Raw genomic sequence first — 14,468 nt, forward strand, 5'->3', positions numbered from 1 at the left:
TATTAATTGTATAAATATATTGAACAGAACTCCAAATGGTTTGAGCTTCATCCATTTGCTTATGAATTCAACTTGGCTCGATTGGAGTTTGATAATGAATTCGAACATACTCTGCTCGAGTTATAATTGGGTGAAACTTATATATTAATTTTTTTAAAAATTTATTATATTCTACCATAGTTATTATATTTTTATAACACATTTTTACAACTAAAGGAAATATATTTAAACTAGAGAGAAAAACATTAAATATCATGCTTAAACTCGACTTGTTGATAAACATTATTAAAGTGAAGATTTGAGTTTGACTTATCATGATATTGATCAAAATCGAACTAGTACATTGAACAATTTGATTCTAACTTGTGACCCTACTACTACAAAGAGGGCAGTTTATCTGTGATGAAATGCATGATGAATAGTAAGAATGGTTATTTTGAGGGAAAAAATTATGTAACCCTCCTCTACTAACATTTTCATGCAAAAAAATTCCTCACTAAAATTAAACACCTCCTGAATTAAAGAAATGCTATCAAGTTACCGAGCTGGGGTTATGTGATTTCTTCCCTTTTTAATTCTTGCAAGTCTGAATAAAGTTCTCATTTTTAAAGTTGTTGAAAACTACTGCACTTCATATCTCTTATTCACACAATTCATCATCATCATCATCATCATCATATATATATATATATATATATATATATATATATTTATGTCTTAGTCTTTATTTGGTCTTTTTATTTATTTATGGAGTCTTAACTCCATGTTAATTTTCAGACAAAATACAACAGGAGTACAAAATTATAATTCAATTCAGAACTTAAATAATATCACAATAAAATCGATCACTCAGTTATGATCAACATCGTCTAAACAATTCAATCAAGTAGCTATAATAATCATCCGCTAACTGCTGCACACATAAGACATATCTATTCAAGCTCTAAACAAAGACAGTGGAACTCCATGTTTGAACACAATATATTACACATAAAACTTCATTTCTTCTTCCAATTATTAGAGAAACTACCAGTATTTTCTCCTAATTAATTGTGGTACTTTACGCTTGTCAAGCAGCACGACCTCTTGGCTATCAGATGGGATGTTAAGAAATTCACAGCTTTACCAGTGTCAAGCCAATAGCCGTGACAATGATCGTTGAGGGTAGTCCAAACTTGAGATGGGTCCAGAAGGAAAGATTATAACCAGAAGACTCAGCACGACCAGCTTGGTCACACACAATCAGGTTTGCAGCCGAACCCAACAGTGACCAGTTCCCAGCAACTGTGCTCACCCATGCCAAGATGAGCCATGCTTTCTTCTCTGTGCTTGGAGCTATTGCTGCTGCAGATGCTGCAGCTCTTGCTCCAAGCAGAAGAACTACAAGAAGACAACAATTTTTAAGCAATGCAAGTTTCGTAGCTACCCTTATTACCTCTATTTTTTTTCCGGAGGTTGAGTATGGTATACTGTTTTATTAGTTAAATAATGCACAATGTGGGATGTTAGGTGATAAAAAACTATATGTATATTCTAAATGCAAATCCATAACTATATTAAAGAAACAAACTTGATCATCATGAAAATTCAAAGGAACTTATTTTCAGCTAATGAAAAGCAGGTTACGTGATCAACTAAATGGTGTGATGCAGAATTTCTTAACGATTAATGTAAACTATAACTATTCGTTTTAAGCCATTAATCACAAATTTACATGAATCCCATATCTTAGAACTTCATGATTTTCACATATCTATAATGCATAAATAAATGGTTAGATATAAATACCTCGATTCATGATATCAAACCTTGTTGAGATTAAATCTAACGTCTAGATCCTTTAACCACGAACTAATCTGCAACTCTGATCAACAGACAAAGGTGGAAACTGGTTTCTTTCTCTTGGCCTTTTGCACACATAAACATTATAGTGTAGTATCATTAATCGTCCATAATTGATGGAGTATATGCACTTTTATAAAGACAGAGAGAGGACCAGTTTTAGTAACATAATTCTACTTTTCATCAAAATAAGGAATAAGAAAGGAAAACACTTCTACAATAAATAATTACCAAAAAGGTAATTATAAGTTGATCAAAAATAAATAATATTAATTGATATATATTTACTTAGCCACCAAGTAATATGTCACATGTCCAAATCATGTGGGCCACAATTAAATAAATAATCTTACATTCTCCCACTTGGCAAATATGATAATTTCTGTAGTGGTTTAGTAAAATAGTCATTAGTGTGCACCATAAATCAGATTAAGGTATTAAGTTGGTCATCATAAATACCATGGTAAACAAACTACCAATATGAGTCATGGCGGTTGTATGTACCTAAATGACACAGTCCCTTCCACGTACCACAACACTAGTAACCTATTCAACATAGTCTATAAATAAGAAGTATCAATAATGATCTAACAATAATGTCTTTTTCAAGACTATTCCTATTACCATTTATTAAAGCAATACGTACATGTATATTAATTAATAGGAAATATTATAAACACATTTAATGAGTGCAAAATGTCAAATATATATAAGCACGGTTAAGCAATCCACAATTAAAAAATAATCATCATTAACTACATTCAAGACCCATTCTTTTAACATGTTCCATAAATGTCTTGGGTGGTAGTCCATTCGTTAATGGATTACAATCATAAGATGTGTACTTATATATTCAATAGACATTCGTTATTTCTAAATATCTTCTTTAATGATAAAGTATTTCAACTTTAGAATACCTATCATTTTTCATACAAGAAAATCAACAATTGCAGCATAAATTTTCAGCAATCTGAAAATTGTACCAATAACTCCAAATCCTGAAATAAATTCTACAATCATAAATTGTAGCCTCAAAACATACTACAAATTAAAAAATTCATAATAGACAAAGTAATAATAAATTACTTTGCACTTTTCATAATATTGTTCCTCCAGCCAAATCTTCTAGAGCTCTTTTAATATATGCTTTATGAGACAATTCTAAAAAAAAATTCACGTGATTTATTATGAAATATTTATATTCCTATTACGTAAAATGCCTTATCCATATATTTCATTTCAAAGTTCTTAGGGATAACTTTTAGTTTCTTATAATAAATTAGATCACTACTAGCAAACAAAATATCATCAATATATATAGAATCAGAAATATAAACTTACTCCCACTAAGCTTATAATATATACACTGATCAACAGTGTTTTACTTAAAACAAAAAGAAATAATGGTATCATTGAACTTAATATACCATTGTCAAGAAGCTTGTTTAAGTTCATGTATTAACATCTTAAGTTTATAGACCATGTATTCTTTACTCTTTAATGTAAAGCCTTTAGGTTGTTCCATATAGACTTCATCTTTCTAAACTCCCATTCAGAAAATCAATCAAAATTAAATTCTTGCAGATATACCACATAGTCATCCGGAAGAGCAGATCTCCTTTTTGAGATCATCTTAATGTTATTCCTTATGATTTTTTTACGATATATTCATTGATGACAATCTCATCATGGAGTTGTTGATCATTCAATTATTTTTCGGTGTTATACAGTTCAATAACTGAATGAACAATTATTTCTTTAGAAGTTATGGGTAAAGAAATTTGTATCTTAACTTCTTAAATGATCACATTCTTATTTTTATCATTTCCACTGACTTCACCATTCTTAATGAATCTGACATTACTAGTTTCAATAATTATCGTACTGTGTTTAGGAAAGTAAAACTTGTCCCTTTTAGATTACTTAATATCCACAACATTATGGGTAACGAGGAATTACTTAACATACTCCTAATCAATTTCATAAGAGTACGATTATACTTTACAGCTACACGCTTCTGTTGTAGCATGTATAGCAAAGTGTATTGAGCACAAATGTCATACATTTCAAGGAGTTTAGCAAACGGTTAGAGTATTAACTCCGTTTCATCATACTTTCCATAATATTCACCACCTCTATATGACCTTATAATTTCCACTTTTCTATCTAGTTGTTTTTCAACCTCATTTATGTATACTTCAAGAATATCCACTGTTTGAGATTTTTCATGCAACAAATAGATATATCCATAACGTGAAAAATCAACTATAAATGTGATAAAATACTTTTCTCCTCCAAAAGATGGAACATCAGAAGGTTTACAAATGTCTGTATGAATAATTTCAAGAAGCTCTGTACTTCATGTGGCTCATTTCTTTGTGTGTTTGGTTTGTTTACCCTTAATACAATCTACACACACACCAAAATTAGTAAAGTTTAGATTCAGAAGAATCACATCCTTTACTAATTTTCCTAATCTTTTACTAGATATTGACCTAGTCTTTTATGCCACAAGAAAGATAAATTTTCTATTAATTTAGCTACGCTTAATTCTAATATTATGATGCAAGATCAAAAAGTTTTTAATAAATAAACTATCAAGTTTGAATTTACTGAAATTATCTACAATAATACAATAACTCACAAATTAGAATTTCTAAAATAAACATCATTATCAAATTTAAATGAAAAACCATTAACATAAAGTTTTGAAATAAAATCAAATTATAGGAAATTGAATAAACCTAAAAAGTTTGAAATAATTTAAATAAAATCCACTGTCTAACATTAAACATAATGTCGCAATGGTTTCAACAAAACTTTTTTTTTTTTTTTCCAATTATCATAAATAAGAAATTTTTATTTGAATTTGTGGTTTAGACCATAAGAAATTCTTGCATCTATTAGAAACATAAACATTAGTATTTAAGTCAACCTATTATGTATTAAAAAGAATTTCAATAAGTAGTTCAAAATATACAAAAGCCAAAAGCTTACCATTCTTTTTCGAATCATTTTTTATATTTTATGTAATCTTTCTAAAAGTGTTCAATACATCAATACCACTTTTTCATTATTACATTCATTTCTTTTAGTAGATTGACCTAAATCTTTTAATTTTGGGTGTTGCTCACTTAATACCTTTTCAGGCTTATTCCTAAAATTTATTTATAACTTCTTGAGTTATCAGATGAATATAATGATTACTTTGCTACTTAAGTCTTGTCTCCTCCTAAATTAACATAATGATCAATTAAATCACTTTCCACTTGTCTTAATAGTGTTAATTCGAAATGACCCATACTGAATAGACAAGAAATTGAGAATAAATTGAATAAGAAAATTCTCATTCACAATCATCCATAAGGTTCTCAATTTTGCAGCAACATTAGTTATCTAAAAATACGACCATACATGGTACGAGTACCAACAAAAAATGCATAGTAGTTATATCAATTAATAATTTTCGTTTTACATATTTATCTACAATACGAAAACATTCTTATAATCAAATATTCCTTAGCACTATCACTATGGGGAACAATTATTCGCAAAACTATAATGCTTAATCTGTTCGATCTCTCCCAAGCTTTATGGAGAATCTTTTCTTCCTCACTGTTTTTATTAGTAATAACAGTAGGTTTCTCAATTTAAAATGTTAAATCAAGATTTAACACATCTAAATTTTAAACCCAACTTACTCATTTCATTATAAGAAGTTAGTCCTATCAAGAATCATAACAGATGTAGCATGCGAATTAAGAGATATAATAAAACAAACATGATAAGATAAAATACTCACAACAATAATGCTTTGAGTTAACAACACGTATGTATAACTTAAAAATATAAATACAATGTATAACTATAGTACTCCTTTGGGTGGCAACTATAAAATACCAATAATGATACTTATATGTATTTATATGTATACCTTTATTGGTGATGCATTTTTTTTTAATTAAACAGATAAGTTACCTTTGGATATCCTATATCTACCCAATTAAAAAATACATACAATACCTTAATGTTCATTTAATCACTTGAAAATCAATTCCCTTTGATGAATTATTTCTCATAATTAAATAAACTCAATATTCATGAATATCACAAAAAATAATAAGGATCATAATTCATGAAATATTGCAATTATGTTTACTACTAAAATTAATATTCATCAACCATTATGGTTAGGCCACTTTGGTAGCTACCAACATTTACATAATATGAATATTAAATTAGATAGTAATTAATTATGATCAATTATGTCTACTACAAAAATTAATATTCATCAATCATTATGATTGGGCACTTTGGTAGCTACCAATATTCACATAATATGAATATTAAATTAGATAGAGATTAATTCATCAGTAAGTTATATTTACTACTAAAATTAATATTCATCGACCATTACGGTTAGGCCACTTTGGTAGCTACTAACCCTCACATAATATGAATATTAAATTAACTAGTAACTAATTAATCATTCATTTATCCATTTAACATTATACACACATACTTATACTGATCGATCCTAGTATAAAAATGTTCGATCCCAGAAACTTAATAGTCCGAAAATTCAATAAAAAAAATCCTTTTATTTTATATATATAATAAAACATATTATTTTTATTTTCGGACTTGGAGATCAGAATTGAATCAATGTAAAATTGATTCTCCATCTTGTATATATGTTTGGGTACAAAACAATCATTTATTTGTATGTCCAATACGGTCAAATTAAATTTCTAGACTCACATATTATTCTAGAAATTCAGATTTTCAATAAAATAAATAAATACACGTACTTTATGTATTTAATAATTTATTTATTTATTTTATTTAATTATGTACAAAACAACATCATTACAATTAACAGCCAGATTTGCGCAGCAGAATAAAAATAATAAATTTCATTCTGTAAATTTATTATGCACGAAAATAACATTCTGACTTATTTTTTTCATTATGTATCTTGATTTGTCTCATTATGTAATCAAAAGTTTCATTATGTACTTTGATTTGTCTTATTATATACACACACACACACATAAGTACATAAAATGAGGCACAACATATAACATCAAGTGTGAAGCTAACAAATCTGATCATTATATATACAAATAGATTCTAGACAGTAATATATATATATATATATATAACTTTCAACTATAAATTTAGAATTCAAGAAACACAATTAATGAAGTCAACAAAACTGATAAATCCAAAGTCAACATAATATACCAGCAGACTTAACAGTTTTAAATGAATGGATCGCGTCATAACTATTGACACATGTGTGGAGGTCAATTACAGTGTATCTTAATCCAATAGATTATATAAATCCAAATCTCATAAATTAAATTATTTAATTTTCATTTAAACTTACATATATTATTTATGCAATGATAATGAAAAATAATGAGTTCCAAAACAACGGGCTCTGATACCACGTGTAAACTATAATTATTTGTTTTAAGCCATTAATCACAAATTTACATGAATCACATATCTTAGAACTTCATGATTTTCACATATCTATAATGCATAAATAAATGGTTAGATATAAATACCTTGATTCATGATATCAAAACTTGTTGAGATTAAATCCAACATCTAGATCATTTAACCACGAACTAATCTGCAACTCTAATCAACAGGCAAAGGTGAAAATTGGTTTCTCTCTCTTGGCCTTTTGCACACATAAACATTATAGTGTTGTATCATTAATCGTCCATAATTGATGGAGTATATGCACTTTTATAAAGATAAAGAGAGGACCAGTTTTCCTTTTAGTAACATAATTCTACTTTCCATCAAAGTAAGGAATAAGAAAGGAAAACACTTCTCCAATAAATAATTACCAAAAAGGTAATTATAAGTTGACCAAAAATAAATAATATTAATTGATATATATTTACTTAGCCACCAAGTAATATGTCACATGTCCAAATCATATGGGCCACAATTAAAACTAAATAAATAAATTTTCTGCTCCCGGAAATTGAAATTTACTATGACAATTTTTGTGATGATTATCACATTTACATTACACATAAAAGTCCCACTTCGGTTCATTTTAATATGCATTATAACAAATGATATCCAGTTTTAAAAATTCACACGGTTGTGGCTACCTTTACAAAAGTTATCACTGCATTATAACAAATGATATCCAGTTTTTAGGTAAGTTCTCCGTTACATTCACTAGAAACAAGAAGATGACTCCCACATTGATTTCTCTATTAGATCTGATAGACTTCCAAAACAATTTATAAGTTCTGTAGCAACAAAAAACAATATCCAAGATGGAACTACGAAAGTGCTACCTTACACAAAAACCACCACTTTGATATAAAATTTCCATCCAAATTTTTCGGTCATCATTATCATCATCATCATACTTGCCTTAATCCTATATGAATGGGATAAGCCAAATGAATTTTCTCCATCTCAAATCTTTCCTATTACATGCCATTTCACCTACCATATTTAACTTTTTAAAGTCATTTCTAATAACCACATCCTATGTTAATTTTGGTTGCCCTCTCGTCTTTCCCTCTCTCTAATTTTTTCACCAATAGTTGCTACACCTAATTTTTCTCCGAGTCTCATTAGTGACCTTATCTTTTAGGTCACTATTACATTCATCTAAATAAAAAGCTCAAGCTGTCAAATGTCAGAATACGAGTTCGAATACTGAGAGCAGCACAAGGTCAGGTTTGTATATGGTCTATTTCTCCCAGCACTCTCGATTACCAGTAACCACACTGGGTAATGACCCTTTAACTATATAAACTTCTATGATCTCAAAGACAGAGACTGGGAACTACTCTGACAGAATTCGTAACGATATCAGATGCTTAAGCACATGATGACATTTGCAATACAGAGTGATTTCTCACTTTGATTCCTTTATTTGACAAATTGTCTAACTTGTCTCTTGTTTTATTGTGTGAAGCAAGTGAGATGATCAACTGATAGTATCATAAAGTACCAGCAACTACTATGACAGAATTGGTTTAACATATAATGCTTCCACACATAATCACATTTGCATTACACGAAGTCATTGATTCTACTATTAGATTGGAAAAGATTCCCAAGATCAAATACTTAATATGATAGTGGTGACCTTTAAAAAAGCCAACAACATTGCAAAACAACAAACATATATAATAAAATAAAAAAGTTAAGATAAGTTTCTCCATTACTTCACATGGAGCACGAAGATAACTCCCAACTTTGTTTTGTCTTCTAGATGCGACAGTTTTTCAAAAAATCTTCATAGGCTTGGTTGCAACAAAAAATAATATCCAAGATGGAATATTTAAAACTTAATAAGAATGTGTAAGTCCACAAGTACAGAAGCCATCAATTCAATATAAAAAATGCCATCCAACTTTTTAGTGAAGTTCACCTTTAAGTAACAGAGCATGCAGATTACTCCAATTCGATGCCTCAACAAATTTCCCAAGGTTCTTTTGCAATAAAAATAATACCCAAAGATGGACTATATAAATCTTGATATAAAAGTGCCTATCTCCACAAAACCAAAGTTGCAACATAGTAAAAAAATGCCCCATCCAACTTTTCAAAATAAGTTTTTTTAATTACATTCACGTCAATAATTCTTGTGAAAATAGATTGTTAGAATAATAAGAATCAAATTAAATGATCCATGAAATAGTATCATAAAAAAATGTTTCGACAATATATAAAATTCTATGATCCCAAAGACTGACAACTACAGAGACAAAGTGCGTCTATCAATAACAAATGCTGCACATAATACCATCGTCATTACATAGTGTAACTCCAACTTTTATTCTTGTTAAATCTGACTTTAATTTTTTTTCAGAGGCTCTGTTAAAAAAAAATCGATAATTAAGATGGAATATTTTAAACTTAATAAAAAAAGTGGCTAACAATGCAGCAACCATGAATACAATTTAAAAAATATATATTATCCAACTTCTTAGAATAGTTCTCCATTTCTTGCACTGCCCATAGAGCATGAAAATAAGAAATGACAATGGCGAAAAAGAAAAGGAACTTTGGCTCCGTTTGTTTCGACGTGAAATATTTTCTTCTTTTTTCATGAAAAGTATTTTCTTTTATTTTTATTTTTCGGTGTTTGGCAAAAGTGTAGATTAAGGTTGAGGTTGAGTTCATCGGATGCAGCGTGTAAAATAGCCTGCCGAAAATTGATAAATAAGTTATTTTTTTAAGATTTTAACATTTTTTTTCTTAGTAAATATTTTAAGACAACCAAACACCAAAAAACACATAAAATATTTTTCGAAAAATATTTTACTCTCAAACAAACGGTGCCTTCATGTTTGTTTCCGCAACTTCTGTCCAGCACTAAGCCAAGAAGCATGTTTAACCTCCTAGGGGATACTATTTAAAGTCATGTAAATTTGCATCATTCCTTTTTCTAAGGAAATTATTTTTACAAAAAATATAGCCATAAAGGAAATAGTGTATTGAAACGCCAACCAAATGAAGTTTACTGAAATTAATAAATGGAGAAATAAATTTTATAAGGGCCAAGAGAGGTTGGATGACAAACACGAAATAGCACCTTCAACATAGAAAATCTTGATTGAATACCACGATTTTCACCCTCACTTATATTTCGTAACATAAATGACAAAAATAAAAAGAAGAGTAGCATCGACTTACCAGTAGTTACATTTGAAGCAACATTTGAAAGGAGAAGTATTACAAGAGCAAGCACTGCAACACCGCTAACATGATTGATCCGTGCATGAGGCTCTGCGAGGCTCCAGAGAGTGCTAGGTATTCCCGTTCTGTTGAAGCCATCAATCGTGACAAACATTCCACAAAAGAATATCAGGAGAGAGGGTAAGAAACCTGATTCAAAAAGGTGAAGTAAGGGAGAATAAGGCACATTTACAAGCTATAATTTGTTTCAACAAAATTCAATACTGATGAACTTATTGTATACACATAATTTACCTTTTCTAGGCATGGCTGGGCATCCTTGAAATCAACAATCACAAGAACTGTTGGAAACGGAGGCATTAAAAACATAAACTTTGGATGAGATTTGAAATAGATTTCGCTAATAATTTTTTACGGATCTCTAGACAAGCGCGTTTCTCTCCGCAAGGAGAAGAACGTGGTATATTTACTTTCCGTTTCCAGATGAATGAGAAATTAGCTTCAAAGTGTGGTGTTTTGATAAGCCTAAATGAGTATGCAAAATGTGGGAAGTGTTTGTCCCATATAGAAAAAATGTTGAAACAAATTGAAATTTAAATAAGCTGAGTTTAGGATTTAGGCTTGGGCTTGGGCTTAATTGTAAAGTTCAGATTATTCTTTTTTGGAATTTTGGATTAGGTCTAATTTTGGGCTAGGCTTATTTAAATGGGTTTCACAAATGAGTGGGTTTTTTGGGTAGTTGGTTTTTTGAATTAAAAAAAAAAAATTACACATTTTAAATTAAAAAACCATATTTTAGTTTTTCTAAAGGGTTACACCTTTTAAATTAAAAAACCACTTTTTAGTTTTTTCAAAGGGTTACACCTTTTTTCGAACCATCATAACCCATGGTTGCACCCACTCAAAAAGGCACATTGCAACCTATTGTAATGGATGCATCTATTGGTGAACAGACACCATGTAAACCATTACAACTTATTGGAATAGATGTGTCTAGTGGTGAATAGACACCATGTGAAGCATTGTAACCTATTGCAATGGTTGTGTCCAATAATGAAGAGATACACCCAATCTGAAAAGGCATTTCTGTTTCTATAAATACCCCCCTTTGGATCATTTGCAAGTGGTTCAATTTTCATTTTCTTCTTTCTCCCTCTCTAAACTTGAACCCAACCCAAGTGGGTTCAAACCATATGTTAAGTGGTCCGAACCACTTAGACCCTAATCCAATTTTATCGAACCATATTAAGATTAGTCCGAACCATTTGGTTCGGATTGCACCAAATTCAGTATTTATATAGTATAGATGCATTTTTGAGTCAGAGAGAGTATTACACGGAGAAGGTTCGCCGTATCCACGAGTTTGTAGTGCTGCTACTGGTGGATGTAGACCGTTGTATCCTGTGAGATAGACGTCACTGAGTCCGTTAGCACCATAGCGGGGCGAATCTGTCTTAAGGACATAGTATCCAATACTAGCCTCGGCCCAGGTTCTTTATTTATTATTATTATTTTATTAATTTATCTTGTATATTTAATTAAATATAGAGTTGCATATTTAATTAATGATTTCTTAGCATATTGTTAATTATCTCATGACATATTAGTATAAGATTTGTTATATCTTAAATGTCACATGAAGCATATATTTTACCAACAAGAATAAGTGCCGCAGTAACCGCAGTCCAAGACATATTTAAACCTGTAAGCAAAACAATCAGCATTCCTCCACTAACAAGATAAACACACGACTTCCAGACCAATCTCTTCCATAACTTCGACCAACGCTTCTTTTCTTCCATAGATTCTATTGGAGCTGCATCTTCCGAATTTTTCATAGAGGTCTATTGCAGCATATGCTTCGTCCGGTGTTATAATCCTGAAGATGACTATAAGCATGGCTCCTAGGAGGGACCCTGCCGTCCTACCAATGGGAAGAATAGGAACTGCCGGAAAAACAGCCAAAACCCATGAGACTGCAAAAGCAACCGAACCTAAAACCACTTTAACAGTAGGAGCCAAGACCATATTTGCAACTCTACAACCTTGAACCTTGCTTCTGAAGGAAATGAAACTACCCCAAGTTCTGACTTTGTTACATGGACTCAGGTGAGTATGTTGGGTGTGTGTATGCGTCCCTGTTGGATTTATAAGATCTCCAAATCCAAGGACAAGCAGACACGTGTAATTCTTCATAGTTGTCACCATACTTTTATTATTATTATTTTATGTTCTGAGATAAAAAGATATGACATTGGATGTTCAACACGAGTATGTCACTCAATTTGAAATAACAATGTAACACAGGGAACACCATAAGAGATATTTGTGTATAAATATATAGTAAACTTGAATTATTGAATAAAATGTCAAGACTCATATACCATACTCATACCAGAGTTAAGTCCAACAAATATTTTGCATTTAAAGTGTCCATTAACAGAGATTGGATAGAAAAATAGTAATGTCAGGCTAAGTGCTAAAGAACTCATTGAAACCTTGAATTGGAACAAGAATTTCCAAAATACAAGCAAATCCCATTCAGACAAAGGCACCAAAGAGGAGAATTTAACAGATTAGATGCTAAAATAATGTCAGTGTTTGTGTTATTGAAATCATAACGACTTCTAAGCAACTTTCCTTGTGAGAAGTAAACAAAAATTAATGATTTTTCAACAAGACAGGACCTGTTGTCTATCATTTCCTCCTTTTATATGTATAAACTGATAAACCAAGATCAGAATCCCCTTGACAAACTCTTTGAACTTTCAACAGAGTGCTTATCCTTTGTTGTCACCAAAAAACATTCAAAAAAGAAGAAGAAAGGGTTCGTTCATAATATAGCATTCAGCATTGCAAAACCAATACTTTGGTTTCAGAATTATAGTGTCAATCTGTTAGATCTGAACCTCACAATAAAATGAAGCAGGATAGTCTAAAAATCAGTTTAGTGTCCTCGCGACAACTTGATAACACTAATTCCCAATTTTTTTAAAAAAAATAATAATAATAATTGGCACAATTTTAGGTTTTCATTCTCTAAAATGTGTGTAATGTGTGCCAACTTTTTTTTTAATCAATCAAATCACGTGCTCTTTTGAAATCATTTACTATTGGTGAGTGAAAATCCTATAATAATCTCACCGGTTTCACGCCGTCTTATTCTGTCTGCCCACAGGTAAGCAAGCAATTCCACATTGACATCAACTACTACATTTATTCATGGAATTAAGTGCTATCCCACTCAAAATCCACTCACAGCAAGGATTCTTTAGTGTCTTTTCAATTTAAAAGTAGAGAGATTTTTTTGATATTGCAACCCCTGATTCTAATACAGAGAAACCCATATAACCCATAGTCGTTTGACGACAAGGAGGAGTAATCTTACACATTGAGAGCTCTGAAAGAAAATAGAGAGAAATCATCAATACAATAAATGAGTAAAGCAATCTGTTTATGAAATGCAAGTAGTACATATAAGCCAGAATCTAACATATTTGTGCATTTTCACACTTATTGATGTTGAAAGAGAGAAAATAAAATGTTGAAAACATCAATTATTGATCTTTCTATTAGTGAAGTCAGTCAAACCATAATTAACGAATAAATGATCCTTACTTGAACATTTTGCTCCCTCCAAAATTCAAGACCTTGTTCTCTTAACCCATCTTCATTCTTCGCCATGCCTCAAAGAATCTATCAGCTGATCACAACTCAACCCAAAAAAGAGAGAACAACTCTAAAACACCAACACCATTTTTGTAAAAACACTTGATTTCCATGACTTCAAATCTTGCACCTCATACCCTTCTTTTCTTTCCATTGATAAAAACCCCATTTACTCTCATGTTGTGTTTGGAACACAGAATTCCGTGTCTTATAATTTAAAAAAAAAAAAAAAAAAAGACTTTTCTAAATTTTCAATTACAAGA

At 30.4% G+C, this 14,468-nt stretch overlaps 1 pseudogene; it reads right to left on the reverse strand.

The window, feature by feature from the left end:
• Positions 1-873: 873 nt before the first annotated feature.
• Positions 874-13,558, reverse strand: LOC132310404 (silicon efflux transporter LSI3-like; annotated as a pseudogene).
• Positions 13,559-14,468: the final 910 nt, after the last annotated feature.

Source organism: Cornus florida, unplaced genomic scaffold, assembly GCF_030987335.1.
Source record: "Cornus florida cultivar Cherokee Brave unplaced genomic scaffold, ASM3098733v1 CherokeeBrave_3.0.0_Hap2_Chr05, whole genome shotgun sequence".
NCBI lineage: Eukaryota > Viridiplantae > Streptophyta > Magnoliopsida > Cornales > Cornaceae > Cornus > Cornus florida.